The sequence below is a fragment of the Natrix helvetica genome (genome assembly GCF_964273705.1).
Source record: "Natrix helvetica genome assembly, chromosome: 2".
NCBI classification, from domain to species: Eukaryota; Metazoa; Chordata; class Lepidosauria; order Squamata; family Natricidae; genus Natrix; species Natrix helvetica.
The window spans coordinates 276,015,138-276,031,207 of record NC_138552.1 but is presented as its reverse complement, the minus strand read 5'-3'; positions in this window follow the sequence as shown (position 1 = coordinate 276,031,207).

The following is a 16,070-nucleotide window of genomic DNA, read 5'->3' as shown; positions in this document are numbered from 1 at the left end:
TTCGGTTAGTTATCTTGGTGATTTTTACTTTATGTTTTGTGGCTTTTATGATCACTTATTTCATACATTCTACAATGGACAGTTCAATGACATGACTGTTATCTGTCAAAGAGTCACTCAATTGTAGCAGGTAAACAATCAGATGAATGAATGAATGAATGAATGAATGAATGAATGAATGAATGAATGAATGAATGAATGAACGATTCAATGGCTGGACAACACACTGAACTATAAACTACCCAATCCTACTTTGATTTAATTGGTTTGTTGCATGCAGCCCCATAACCTTTTCAGACAAACTGTATTTCTTTGGCTTTAGGAAAGAGGCTGACATACTGCAAACTTTGTTTTGTCTCCACTTATAAATGATTTGCTTTGCTGGACATATTTCTTTAGTGCTTGAAAGACTATATATCCAGAAGAAAGAATATGAAACAATATATAGTGTGCAACGTGAAACATATTGCATAAACCATGTCCTGGGTCTGATCCCGACAGGTTGCTTGGTATGACCTCGTAATTCAACGTGCAGAAATATTACATTTTACCAGTAAGGATTTCTCCAAAGCTCTCTTTTCAATTGAAAGAAATTCAAAGGCAAATAATGCAGCCCCACTCTCGATGATTCTGGATGGCTCATTGTGTTTCATCAGATTGAATCAGTAGAAAAAAAGAAGTAAATTTCTCTACCTGGTATTGTTTGAAGTCCTTCAAGTCTGTTTTCCTGCCATCCAGCTGATGTTGGGCGATGGTGAAGAACTTTGACTTTGAGGCTGAATATATCCGTGGTTCATGATTTACCCACTTGTTTATCTATCCTGAGTTGCTCTGGCTATCCTTGTTTCAGACAAAAGTCTTTCCTCTCACTTCCTGAAGAGGTAAACCTGGAACTTTTGTGTGCAAAGCAAGGGCTCAACCATTAAGAGATACCTCCCCTCGCAAAGACCTCAGACGTTGGCCAAGCTTGACTTAACAGAACATTTATAGCAGGGGTGGGATTGAAATTTTTTAGCAACCGATTCTCTGCCTGGTTGCTGGGTGGGCATGGCCTACTTGGCCTTCTGCACCACGGTGGGGGTGGGGATCGTGTTTTCACTCTCCGCAGGTTTCGGAGGCTTTTCTCAAGCCTCCGGGAGGGTGAAAACGGCCTCCCCTGGGCTCTGTTTTTTGCCCTCCCAGAGCCTCTGTGTCGGCCCTCACTTACCTGGCATCCAATACGGGCCATGTAGAGACTTCTTGGTGGGGTGGAGCAGGGTGAGCGGGGTCAGCCAGTCCTTTCAACTACTGGTTTGGCAAACCAGTTGTAAAATTAGCATTCGGTTTGCCCACACCAGTCTGAACTGGCTGAATCCTCCCCCCTGATTTCTAGGTATAATGACTCTTAATTTAATTTCTCAGGCAATGCCCCTTTCTGCAGGACTCCACTCTCCTGGATATCTTGATAACACCCCCCCCCCCAATTTTCAGAACATTTTCATTAGACCCTTGGAGCAGGAATGGTATGATCTACTCCTCTTTGCCAATAGCAATTATTTTGTGTTTGGTAGTTGTTGAGTGGATTAAATTCCTGGGCTATAATTTTGCTATCTCTTAATTTCTTTTTTTTCTTTATAAAACAAAGTTTTATTGGTTTTTGAATATATAGGGAAAGGTAAAGGGATATACCAAAATTTTGGCAGCTTCCATACTGGTGGTGGAAATCACTCCAAGAAACTCACAGATTTAACAATCTTAAAAACAAAATATAAAAGAAAGCAGCAGAGCAGATCTTACTCTATATTATCAATCATGTGTTTCTACATTTTTGTTTGTCACTTAAAATATCACCAATTGCTATTATTCTAAATACTTTTATTTTTGTGATCTGAGCCTTTTCGATATTGCTCCTTCTTCCCTGCCCCCAGAAGAGGCCTCAACGCCCCCCTCCTTCCCATCTTGCGTCTTACTGTCCTTTTCACTACTCCCACTAAATTCCTCCTCTGGGAGAGAAAGATTCTTTTTAATGAAGGCTTCCGTCTCCTGAACTGTGTTAATTTTGATCCTATTTCCCTCCCAGAAGACCAACATCCCCTCTGGTAACAGCCATCTAAACCAGACCCCTTTATTGTATAATTTCTTTTGATAAGGAGGAATATTTCCTCCTTCTCTTTCTTATTTTTTTTGGGATCTGTTTAAGAATGGTAATCTCTTCCTCTTTATATTTCAATGGTCTCTCCCTTTGGGTCGCAAGCACCTCATCCCTTGTGGATCTCCTGACAAATTTAACACGTATCTCCCTTGGAACATTATGACTTCTAGCATATGCTGAATTTATCCTATATACTAGATCCATATCCCACCAGCTATCTCTTAATTTCTAATGCAATTAACAGAGGTTGGGATGCTACTGCTTAGACTTGGCTTTGATTGAAATGTCTTAGAAACCCAGTGAAATACATTCATATGCACAGATCAATATCCAAGAAGTTAAAGACCCACAAGATCAGCATTCTCTGTCACACGGAGTTCAATGAGATGCTTTTAGAAAATTCAGAAAGCAGCTAATATGGAAAGGATGAGGTCTGTGATACTATGCAGCTAGAAGATTCTAATAACTCTTTTTTTCTGTGCATTTGCCCAATCCCTCTTTTAAAATTGGCCAATACTACACCCAATGACAGAATTGCAGAGTTTAACTATGTGTTTGAAAAGGATCACTGAGATTTGATATACTGGTATCATTATGATCCTTGTTCTTGTTTCTTATAATTTGGACTCTACAATCTTCTTACAGAGGACATCCTCAAAGGGAAGACCACCCTAAATGGGCCATACATTCCCAGTCCTTCACTGCAAAATGACATGGATCTTATCTGTGGCGGGATAAGGGTGTAGCTTTCTCATTATGCCTCTTGCTCTCCCTCCCGATCTCCCTTTTCCAGACTTCACTTGGAAAGTATTTATTACATGTCAACATGATAAATGAAAAGTCATATTTTACAGTGAATTATTCCAGCTTCTCTGTGCAATCTGGATCTATAGCCTAAGAGACTTATTAACTGCATACTGCAGTGAGCTGTAAAAAACTCATTCACTTTCCCTGCCCCCCATACTCAGTGTTAGCATTGTCAGGGAAAAGGAAAATGCATGTAGTATGATGATTATCCAAGAAAAGAGGAAAACTTAATTCATTTTGTGTCCTGTTGATCACTGTTGTCAATCTATAGAATTTTTTGGCCTGAAAGTTTCATACTGACTGGTTTGGAAAGATTTAATAGAAGCCATGTCGCTCTCTCAGACCCTTCATATGCAAACTTTTCTAACCGTATCAAAGTTTATTAGCTCACCTGTGAACATTGCATGTTGAATTTTTAAAAATTCCACCACTCTTCATCCAAAGAATCCCAGGTAGTAATCATAGTGCAAGTACAAAAGATGTGGAGAGACCTGACTCATAGAATCATTAGGACTAAATGGATATCATCATCATCATTAGCAGTCATGATCCCTGGTTTTTATTCTTGGAACTATATAGTGGAGTAGGATTAGATCAAGGTATAATATTTGGCTCAAAATGGTTCCAGATTAAGCATTGTGGCCAAATGGAGATTTCAACTCTTATTTTCATTCTCATGTTGCGAAGACCACATTTTAGCCAGAAGAAAACTCAGCAAAGAGATTGGACCATACACTTCCTGCTCTTTGAATGAATCCAATTTGAGACAACTGATCCTATTGTCATTTGTGCACACATACCAATACAATACATAGTAGCTCTCTACTTGTAACCTGCTCCCAACAAAAAAGGTCTACATCAGAGGTGGGTTGCTCCTGGTTTTACTACCGGTTTGCTTTGTGCATGTGTGTGCAGTTCAATGTAAATTGTTGTTCGTGCATGCGCAGAACAATTTATAGTGAATTGTGCACGCACGGGCACTACTAAACAACATGCCGGCAATGGCAGCAGTAACCGGGGAACTGGTTTGGGGGCATGGCCAGCCTGGGTCACTGCTGATTCTGCGACCAAGGCCAAAATATCACTACTGGTTCGGCCGAACAGGGCCAAACCAGGAGCAACCCACTTCTGGTCTACATGATCTTTCCTCAGTGCATCTAAAATTTAACAAGGTTTTCTCTTGAGAGATGAGAGAATATTAGAGAAGGGTGACTGAGTGTTAGGCTCTGGAAGATCTTACTCTACCTTATTCACTTCCATTCCGAGTGGTTTTTGCATTTTCACCATCATCTAGGACAGTATTTTTCAAAGAAGGAAGGCAAATATACTGTACAAGTCTCAGGATAATGTTGCAGGATCCAGTCTAGATGAGTTACCAGGACCAGAGGTTTAGTCTTCTGAGCTTTTGGACTCATGCTGGAATCCCTCCATGGAGATGGACTCCATCACAAATTCAAAAGCTCAGAAGACTAATTGGATCCTGCAGTAGTTTTCAAACTTGGCGATTTTAAGATGTGCGGACTTCCAGAATTCCTTAGTCGGCCTTCATTAATTCTTTCTCTTGGGTAGATTTCCTCCCAGATTTAATCAGAAAGCCCTGAATTCTATTATTATGGGAGAAGAAGGACGGGAAGATATTCTCTCCATTTTTTCCACTTGGGAAAAAATTCTGAGGAGTGTTGAGAAAAAAGGAGTAGGAGATAGGCAGATTGGTAGAGATGTACAGACAATATCTTATCCCAAGTTCCTGATTTCTCTGCTGTCAAAATCTGGTTCTATCACAGCAACAGTAGCTACAAATGATGAAAGATATCAGCTGGAGATAATGACTCTTGAATGCACTTTGAGAGGCCATAGAATTGTAGTCTACCAGTACAATAATCAAGTTTAGTGTCCCAAAGGTGCTTTTTCAAGAGATAATTGGACTTTCTGGTTTTTCTTTAAAGATATCTCATTTCTCATCTAAGAGGCTTTTTCAGCTCAACGTCTTCAAAGAAAAACCAGAAAGTCCGGTTGCCTCTTGAAAAAGCACCTTTAGGACAACCATGACCTTAATGACCGAGAATCTCCATAGACATCTAGATCAGGGGTCTCCAACCTTGTCAACTTTAAGACTTGTGGAGCCTGGCTGAGGAATTCTGGGAGTTGAAGTCTATAAGTCTTAAAGTTGCCAAGGTTGGAGACCCCTATTCTAGACCAGTGTTTCTCAACCTTGGCATCTTGAAGATGTATGGACTCCAACTCTCAGAATTCCCCAGCTATCATGATGCCTGGAAAATTCTGGGAATTGAAGTCCTCACATCTTCAAATTACCAAATTGAAAAACACTGTTCTACATTATCCAGAGAATCTAGTGGCTTCTCACAGAATGGATGCTAGAGAGCCAAAAGAGGTGCTTTCATTTATATTCAGAACTGAGCATAAATATATGAATTTTTTTGTTAATTTATTGCTGATGGCTATCCTCAGTTTCCTTTGTTTGTTTTGGTTTTGATTGCCGTTGTGTATTTTTTGCCATTTTCTTTATTCTGATAGTGTTATTCTGAACTGGGTTCTCTACCCCGAGCCTCTTGGGTCTGATGGTTGACTATATAAATTGAATAAAATAGCCAATTAATTAAATAATGAATGTGGCATCCTACATTTCTACTCTGATGCAAATGATTTAATCCCAGGAAATGCATAGAAACCATCTATTTTCATTGTTCCTTTGTGTGTAGCTGATTGTGGGCTGTGTCCTAGGATGGATTATATTAATTTTATTGGATATATTTTGTTTTGGTAATCTTTATCCTCTGATGTTCACTGCTCAGAGTCTGTTGAGATTGGGGCTGGTAAGAAAAGTTGACAAACAAACAAACAAACAAACAAACATGTTTAGGATTGTAGGCAAGGCCATCTTTTTCTCCCCTCTAATTATCACTCCTCTCCCCCAACTCCCTTTCTCTTCTTGCAAAAAGGAGCCGGGAAACTGTCAATCGATTTTCCACCATCTCTCAATGCTCTGTAGAGATGCTCTCTTGAGTAATAAATAACTCAAGAGTTTAAGTGAAGGTGTAATTCCGAGTTCGTAACCCATAATTTTAAATTGCCTGGAACACTTAATGTATCTCAAAGAGAGGATACAAGAAAGCTGAGAGTGGCTGCTAACAATGGTTTAGGCACAGAGCCTGCCAGACAGAGCTCGGGGGATTTGGGAATGATTGGCAGCTAAGAGGGCTTAATAATAATAATAATAATAATAAATAATAATAAATTTGAATTTATTAGCCGCTCCCTTTCCAGGCAGGACTCGGGGCGGCGTACAATGGGCATATAGGACATAGAAACATGTGTACAAACACATAAACATACAAAAATACAAAGACACACATGCACGGACACACATGCACGGAGGAGGTAACCAATTACAACCTTTAGACAGTTAAAATCCCCATTAAAATACCCCAATTGTAAAAGACCCAATGTACAATTAAAATTTAAAATTTAAAAAGACAGTCAGGAGGAGTGAGAAAAATTACGGTTGAGCCAGGCCAGATAATTGAAAGAGGTGGGTCTTCAGCTGTACACGGAAGGAGCGGAGGTCTGAAGTAATCCTGATGTCACGGGGGAGGTCATTCCACAGGGCTGGGCCCATCACAGGGAAGGCTCTGCTCCTGGGTGTCGCCCCCCGACACTGTTTGGCGGACGGCACCCGGAGAAGTCCCTCTCTGTGTGAGCGAATTGGTCGCAGGGATGTGTGGGGCAGGCTTGCTCTTAATGGGAACTGATGGTGCATTTTAGACAAATTTGGGGTTTCATTTCTTTCTCTCTCTTTCCCTTTTCTCTTTTCTTCTTTATCTCTCCTTTCCCTTCCTTTGTTTCCCTTTCTCGTTACCAAAGGTGGATTGCTCCCAGTTTGGCCCGGATCGGTCGAACCGGTAGTAGCAGTGGTGGGAGGCTCCACCCACCCACCCGGAAACTGCTGCGCATGCACAGAAGCTTCTGCATATGCGCAGAAGCATTGCATGCATGCGCGAGCGTGCCTGAACCGGTAATAAAAAAAATTAGCAACTCACAACTGCTCATTACCTTCCCTTTCCAGTAGCTAATACAGGATTTCTCAACCTTGGCTATTTTAAGACCTGTGGACTTCAATTCCCAGAATTTAGAATAACAGGGAAAAAATGTTGCTATGAGGAGACTAAATACCACAGGTGGTATGCAGCCAGTTCTGGAGAATCGTTAGTGGAAATTTTGAGTAGTTTGGAGAACCGGGAAATATCACCTCTGGCTACTGCTGCCCCCAATCTATTTACTGCCTCCTGAGTCCCAGCTGATCGGCTGGGTCTTCTTTTGTTGCCCTGCACAGGAGAACGGAGCTGGAAAGCAGGTTGGTGGGGTGGGTTTTTACAGTATCTTTCCCCTGGAGTGGGGTGGAAATAGAGATTTTGCAGTATACTTCCCCTAAGGGTGGGGAGTGAATGGGGATTTTGCAGTATCCTTCCCCTGACACACCCACCAAGCCACACTATGCCCACCAAACCACACCCACAGAACCAGTAGTAAAAAGAATTGAATCTCACCACTGCTAAATACTTGCTTGGCAACCATTTTGGAATTTAAATGTGGGAGCTCTTCAGTAGATAGAAATGTATTGTTGAAGTATGTATGTGAGTATGTGTCTAGATGAGATATACTGTATGCATTTTATTACTATTCTTAAATGAGAGTAACAAACTGTTAGTGATGATCCATAGACCTATCAGAGGACTTTGAAAGACTTTCCTGACAAGATTGTTGCAAGGGAGAATATAAAGATCTCTGAATTCTCCAAAGACCACATTGGCTGTCTGAAAACATATGGATAAAACAGCATCTACAACATGGGAAGCTAACATTTTTATACCTATGTTGGCTGATGTGCTTTTATAATCAAGTAATCATTTTGATCATTTGTTGTTGTTAGTTGTGAAGTCATGTCCTACCTATTGTGACCCCGTGGACAACGTTCCTCCAGGCCTTCCTGTCCGGTACCATCCTCTGGAGTCCATTTAAGCTCATGCCAATTGCTTCGGTGACTCCATCCAGCCACCTCACTCTCTGTCGTTCCCTTCTTCTTTTGCCCTCAATCTTTCCCAGCATTAGGCTCTTCTCCAGTGAGTCCTTCCTTCTCATTAGGTGGCCAAAGACTTTCATCTTCAGGATCTGGCCTTCTAAAGAACAGTCAGGGTTGATCTTCTCTAAGACTGACCAGTTTGATCACCTTTCAGTCCAGGGGACTCACAGAAGTCTTCTCCAGCACCATAGTTCAAAGGCCTCCATTCTTTGGCGCTCAGCCTTTCTTATGGTCCAACTTTCACAGCCATACATTGCAACTGGGAAAACCATAGCCTTGAATATAAACATTTTTGTTGGCAGGGTGATGTCTGATGTCTTGATATTTATTTATTTATTTATTCATTTATTTATTTATTTTTGTTTATTTCTCACACTTATATAGCCTCCAACAACAATTTCCCAGACAGCAAAGCAAAGCTGACTGTAGAATTCTGAGAGTTGAAGTGCACAGGTTAAAATGGTTGGGAAACCCTGAGTTAGTATAAAGGCATTAGTTTTAAGCAAAGCAGGTCTTTTTTAAGGAGACAGTGTAAACCTGGACAGGTTGGTTCTCCATTCCCCCTCCTATAGTCCTTCACATCTATAATCAGAGGCGTTTCTGAACCCTCCCCCACCCCCACTCCAATCTACCACCTGCCCCTCTCCAGACATATGCGCAAACTTTCCTTTTCTTGCAAAGAAGCATAGTGTGGGGATTGATAATTAAATCAGAGCAAACTTTCCAAAATTATTCCACTTTCCAGATGGACTGGGGCTGCAGGTCTCTGCATCATTTGTCTCCGGTTTACAACACAGTCCTTTCAACAGTTCCAAGAAGACTCCACGCCCATTTGCACCGTTCAGGTGACCCTGAGAACACAGATAAACCTCCAGGTGACTGTAAGGACCCGTTAAAAGAATGCAAATGACCATCTGTCTGCAAGGAGTATAAATCCTTCCATTCCTCACCATCCAGTCAGAGATGAAGAAGCCTCTTGGATGAGAAGCAAAACGTCTTCAAGAAAAAAAACAGGAAGTCCAGTTGCCTCTTGAAAAAAAGCATCTTTGGATCCCATGGTAATGTTGCAGGATCCAATCTGGGTTGTCCATCAAGACCAGGAGTTTTGTCTTCTGAGCTTTTCGACTCATGCTGGAGCCCATCCCTAGGGAATTTCTCTCTTCTCCCTTCCATCCTTGAATAGGGAGAATGGGCAAAGGACACAGGATTATGTCTTTAGTCTTCTTTAAAAAAAACCCACAAACCCATTCCCACTAGACAAACTGAGTTAGAAATTAGGTTGTGGCGGGAATACTATATTTGTTATTATTTACTATTTGACCATTTGGTAATATATCCTTCCTTTAACACTATCTATATTTTAAAGAAAAAAAATAGCAGGGATTGAAAAGTTGATACATTAATTTTAGTGTCCCTTAAGTTTTAGTGTCCCTTAAGAGTGGTGCATATATGTAAGCATTTCCCTCCCTCTCTGGATAGCAAATTGAAAAAAAAAAGCAATTGCAGTTTTGAAATGGCTCAGTTTGGCACATGTGCTGTTTGATCATTATGTTGCACTGCATTTTGTAAGAAAATGGGCAATTTTTAAAGGCTTTGAAATGGCATATTTGGTGTAACGTATTAAAATAAAATGAGAGGAGAGGGGAAAGGAAAGAAAAGAAAAGAAAAGGAAGGGCAAGGAAAGGAGACGAGGGGAGGAGACGAGGGGAGAGGAAAACATGAATTGATTATTGTTGAAAAGAGATATTTCAGATACATAATAAAAACTAGCAATCTTTCTGGTTGTAGCTTGTCTGTGTAATATCACAGTGTACATGTAAAACATCATCATCATCATCACCACTAAACCCCCCCCCCCCAATGAAAGGGGGTAGTGAAGAAGATAATAATAAGGATAATAATAACACTACAGCCATATTACATGGGTAAATATACATAGACATTAGATAGTACTGTGAGAATTAGGTGTTCAGCAGAGTGATGGCAAATATACAAAGTGCTTATATCCAAAGTTTCCTGAATTTGCCAAAACATTATGAGCGTTTGACTAGTTGCTCATCTACACATTAGGAGACAATGGCCATGATGTGGAGGGAAGCCAATCCTAGGGTTTGTTTTAAGAAAGAATAGAAAAACAGTGTTGGAAGGGACCTTGAAGGTCTTCTAGTCCAACCCCCTGCTTAGGCAGGAAACCCTACACCACTTCAGACAAATGGCTATCCAACATCTTCTTCAAAGCTTCCAGTGTTGCAGCATTCACAACTTCTGGAGGCAAGCTGTTCCACTGGAAATTTCTCCTTAGTTGTAAGTTGCTTCTCTCCTTGATTAGTTTCCACCCATTGCTTCTTGTCCTGCCCTCAGGTGCTTTGGAGAACACTTTGACTTCCTCTTCTTTGTGGCAACCCCTGAGATATTGCAACACTGCTAGTCCTTCTTTTCATTAAACTAGACGTACCCAGTTCCTTCAACCATTCTTCATATGTTTTAGCCTGCAGTCCCCTAATCATCTTTGTTGCTCTTCTCTGCACTCTTCTAGAGTCTCAACATCTTTTTTACATCGTGGCGACCAAAAATGAATGCAGTATTCCAAGTGTGGCCTTACCAAGGCATTGTAAAGTGGTATTAACAATTCATATGATCTTGATTCAGGTATATTGGCGTTTCCAAAAATAGGTTGCTAATCCACATAAACCTGTTTATATGCCAAGTGTTGGAAGCCAGAATGGGTTCCAGTCATCCAATAAATAAATCAATAATCCTTCACATCTCTGCTGGGGTCAGACTGGATATAATTATCCAGAGCAAATATCTGTTGCTTTTTGGAATAAATTACTGGGTTATTTGCATGATGATACTACAGAAAGCTGGGAGGATAAACTTTCCATGCTTCTTGAAAGTGGCTCTGAAATGTTTCGACTTCTGCCTTTAGCTCACCCACTTCTCCCCAGTTATCTTTGGGCTGGTGGCAGGCAGTGACAGGTAACAAGCTTGAAGACATCAAGAAGGTCTAAGAGTAGAGGCCATCTCCTGCAATTCTATAAACAGTTGCTTGTTAGCAGTAGTCCCAGTGACCTTGTCAGAGTTTTTGTGGTGTTTCTTGGTAATAACGAATTACATTTTGCATTTGTGTGGGTCTGAGTGCTTCATATCCATTTCTTTGTAATGTTCTCATCTTCCCAAAGGAAGTTTATTATGGTCCTCATCATTCCCCTATTAAAACCCAGAAAGCCTTCTATAAATAACAGGCAATGTATGTCTAAACATACAAACATGTGATGAAGGAACAAGAAGAATTCAAACTTATTCAAACTTATTATTATTACTAAGAAGCTACACTGTTCCTAGGAAGTAATTTATGGGTGAAAATAAACTAGATTCAGACTCAAACTCAAAGATGGGAGACACAAATTGATAATTACCCCCAGCTACTGAGATTATCAGGGGACGCGGTGGCTCGGTGGCTAAGATGCTGAGCTTGTTGATCAGAAAGGTCGACAGTTCGGCGGTTTGAATCCCTAGCGCCATGTAACGGAGTGAGTTCCCGTGCTTCTGCCAACCTAGCAGTTCGAAAGCATGTAAAAAATGCAAGTACAAAAATAGGGATCACCTTTGGTGGGAAGGTAACAGTGTTCCATGCGCCTTTGATTGCTGCAACAAACTCTGAACTTCCCATTACATCCAGATCTAAACTGGGGCAGTACATGCTGGGGAGGGACTACTATAAGTGTAGCAGAGACCCACCGTGCTAATTAGCTTTCTGACATGAGTACTTTACTATCGGCAGCCATTTTGTGAGCGGGCAGGTGCCTTCTTCGCATCATTGTATAGCTATGCCTCACTTGCAGGATGAGATTGCTTGTGAGTCAAGATAAATGGTCTGGATGTTGCCCTCTTCCATTTTTAACCCTGCCATCTCTTTCTATAGCTGCTTCTGTCTTTTTTCAGGCCTCAGGAAATCAGATAAGAAGAGAAAGATGGAATAAGTACACAAAGCCTTTTGACTGTAAGTATCAGGAGCCATCCATCTGCAAGCGATCTGATTGCTATGCCTTTCTCTTCCACAGCTGTAAAATGGGATCCAGTATTCTCTAAGTGGCATAAAATATCTGTCTGTTTATTAAATCACTCTGTCCTGTATTTTCAACCACAAGGGTTTCCAGAGTGACTTAGCATCTTATAAAAAATCCATAAAACACTGAAACAATAAAAGCATCAATCAGTAAACGCTGAACACGGAACAATAACAAAAATTGCCCATTGCAGTAGCAGACACACGCACAAAGAGTAATCAAAGCCAGCAAAAAATAAAACATAATAAAAGCTACAAATCTAGAGAGGTATCAGACTGTGTCACAGAAAGCAGATATAAAGTACACAGTTTTGTGATTTACTTTTGCTTCTTGTATATACATACCATACTTTGGCTTGGTATCTGTGTCTTGCCTCATGTAGAGTCATTTCCTCCAAAAACACATGTTGAACTCATATTGAATTATTTAGTGCACTTTTGAGTGTGGAAATGATGGTAATTTGGCATAAAAGATCTCCTCTGCAGTCAGAGGTTCCCACATTCAGTTCCTGGCACATAGAGTAAAAAATAAAGAAGCAGCAACATCAGGCCGGAGAATCTGGATATGAATTGGTAGTAGTGAGTAATTCTGAGCTAAGATGGACACAGATCAGGGGTGAAATCTACTTACCTTTGTTAAATACGAACGAAAGGCGAGCGGAATCGTGAGGAGAAACCAACAAACTTTATTGAACAAACAGTCACAGCCAAAATACAGGAGAGAATCAATGCAGGGTTCGTCTGACAGCTATTTATACGAAGCTGTCAGACGAACCAGCCAATCCCCAAACCAGAGTTTCCCCGCTCTCAGCCAGGTCGCGTCTTAGCCAATCAGACGCGACCTGGCTGTTGCTAGTGCAGATGCCGGCTGTCAGGGGAAACTCCCTGACGTCATCTGCCCGGACACAACACTCCTTCCCCCCCAGTGACTGCGCATGTGCAAGCGACGCACAAACGTAGTCACGCAAATAGTCTGGGCGGCGCCGGACCCGCCCAGAACGCCTCAGTTCGACAGGAGGCGCCGGAGAGGAAGGTGGTGTCCGTCGAAGCTCCTCCCGCAAGGGAGTGGAGCTCCGGGCGCCATCTTGGAGGCCCACCCCTGACGGAGAACGACCAGGCCCAGGTAGGCAGGGCCGAGGGGGCGCGGCCGAAGGCGGGCTTGAGCAGGGCACTTGTTGGTAGGCCTGGCCTGACTTGGGGAAGGCCACTTGGAAACCGGGAGGCTGACGCCTAACGGGCGGCACCCCCTCAACAATGGACGGCCGGCAGGTGGCGTCCGAGGACGGGAAAACCCTGGGCAGCTGGACCGGGCGAACAATCTCTGGTGGAAGGGCACCAGGAAACGGAACGTTGGAGGGCTCAGGCGCAGCGACGTCGATGGTCGACCTTGCGGGGGTGTTGTCGCTGTTGCAGGGCAGGCGGCGCCTCAATTGATCCAGGTGCCGCCGCCATTCGGTCCCATCAGGTAGCTGGACCCTGTAAGAACAGGGGCCGGTTATGGCGGAGATGGTGGCAGGCACCCACCTAACCGCCCCTGAGAATGCCTGAGCCCAAACAGAGTCGCCCAGAAGGAAAGATCGGGAAGGGGGCCCCAGGTTGCCAGGCTGTTCACTTGAATAGAGTGGGTGCAACCTATCCAAGGTGGTCCGCAGGCGCCGGCCCATCAGCAGCTCAGCTGGAGACTTCCCGGTGAGGGGGCAAGGAGTGGCATGCTGTACCAATAGGTAAGCAGCCACCCTTGATGGCCAGTCTGCCCTATCCATCCTGCCTAACGCCTCCTTGGCTGAGCGGACCGCCCGTTCCGCCCGGCCATTACTAGCCGGATGGTATGGGGCGACTGGGGCATGGCGGATGCCCTGAGAGGCCAAGAACAGCTGGAACGCGGTGGATGCAAACTGAGGCCCGTTATCAGAGACAATGACGTCCGGCACGCCATGGGTGGCGAAAAGCCTAGTCAGTTCCCTGATCGTGGCCTCAGCTGTGGTGGACCTCATGAGGATGAGCTCCACCCAGCGCGAATATGCATCCACCACCACCATGAAGGCCTGGCCTCTGAAGGGACCCGCGAAGTCTACGTGGAGGCGGGACCAAGGCCCTCGGGGCAATTCCCATTCCCGAGGAGCGGCTGCCGGTGGCGCCGCACGGGAATGCTGGCAGGGGGAGCAGCCGGCCACCCAGGCGGCTATCTCGTCATCAATGCGAGGCCACCAGACATAGCTGCGCGCCAGGCATTTCATGCGCACTACGCCCGGGTGGCCCTCATGAAGGCGAGACAGCACCTGATGGCGCAGGCTGGGTGGAATAACCACCCTGTCACCCCACAGGAGGCACCCACTGTGAAGTGCCAGCTCCAGCTGCCTGGCCTTGAAGGGACGAAGGTGCTCTGGCACCGGACCCTCAGGCCAGCCCCTTTGGACCCAAAGGATGACCTGGGACAGGTCAGGGTCAGCCCTAGACTTTGAGGCCACCTCTCCGGAAGAGAGTGGCAGAGCCAAATCTGCTATGGCCAAGACCGACAGGCAAGGCACTGTCGGGGGGTCAGCAACGGGCAGGGGGCAGCGGCTGAGGGCATCAGCGTGCCCTATATGCTTGCCCGGGCGGTAGAGCAGAGTATAGCTGTATGCAGCTAGGAACTCTGTCCACCTGGTCATGCGCGGTGAAAGGATGGGAGGGGTTGGCTTGTTACCTGCCAAAAGCCCAAGGAGTGGCTTATGGTCGGTGAACAAAGTAAAGTGCCGACCATAGAGGTAATCATGGAACCTTTTAATCCCTGACACTGCAGCCAGAGCCTCCTTGTCGATCTGGCTGTAATTGCGTTCAGCAGAAGTCAGTGTCCGGGAATAAAAGGCTATGGGGGCCTCTGAGCCATTGGGCAGCACATGGCTCAGGACCGCCCCCAAACCCACGGGGGAGGCGTCACAAGCAAGAGTCAAAGGCAGCTTGTCCGAATACTGAACGAGGACTGCCTCTGACGTCAGCAAGTCTTTGACAGCCGCGAACGCATGCGCTTCGCGGCTGCCCCAGCGCCAGGCCGCCGATCGGTCGAGCAACCGATGCAGCGGCTCGGCTAGTGACGCCTTATGCGGCAGAAAAGGCGCGTAGAAGTTAAGCAAGCCAAGGAACGCCTGCAGCTCCGTCTTGGAGGCAGGCGTGGGGGCGTTCCTGATGGCTGCTACTTTTGAAGGGGTGGGGTGAATTCCTTGGGCGTCAATTGTGAACCCCAGGAAATCAACCCGAGGCACAGCAAATGAGCATTTGCTGCGCTTTAATTTTAAACCCGAGCCCCTGAAACGCTCGAGGACCTTCTCTAGTACTTCGATGAGGCCCGATCGGCTGCTAGCGGCGATCAGGACGTCATCGAAATACGGAACCACGCCAGGGAGCCCATGGAGCAGCCGCTCCATGAGGCTCTGGAAGATCCCCGGGGCTACGGAAACGCCGAATTGCAAGCGGCGGCAACGGAAAGCTCCACGGTGGGTGACGATGGTCTGCGCAGCCGCCGCCTCGTCATCCACCGGGAGCTGCTGGTAGGCCTGCGCCATATCCAGCTTCGCAAAGATGCAGCCCTGCCCCAAAGAGTGGAGCAAGTGCTGCACTACCGGAACTGGATAGGGGTTCGCCTGGAGGGCAAGGTTGATGGTGGATTTAAAGTCGGCGCAGAGGCGAATGGACCCATCTGCCTTAACTGGGATGACCAAAGGGGTCTCCCACTTGGAGTAATCCACCGGCTCCAAGACTCCCTGCGTGACGAGCTTGTCGAGCTCCGCATCAACCTTTGCCCTCAAAGCGAAAGGCACCCTACGGGCCTTCAGCCTAATGGGGGCAACCTGGGGGTCTAGGTTCAAGGAGATGGGCGTGCCCTTATACGCCCCCAGCTGCCCATCAAACACATCAGAAAATCTGGCAAGGACGTCGGCCACGTCGGGAGGCGTGGCCACCACTTGTCTAATCCCGTGCACTGATAG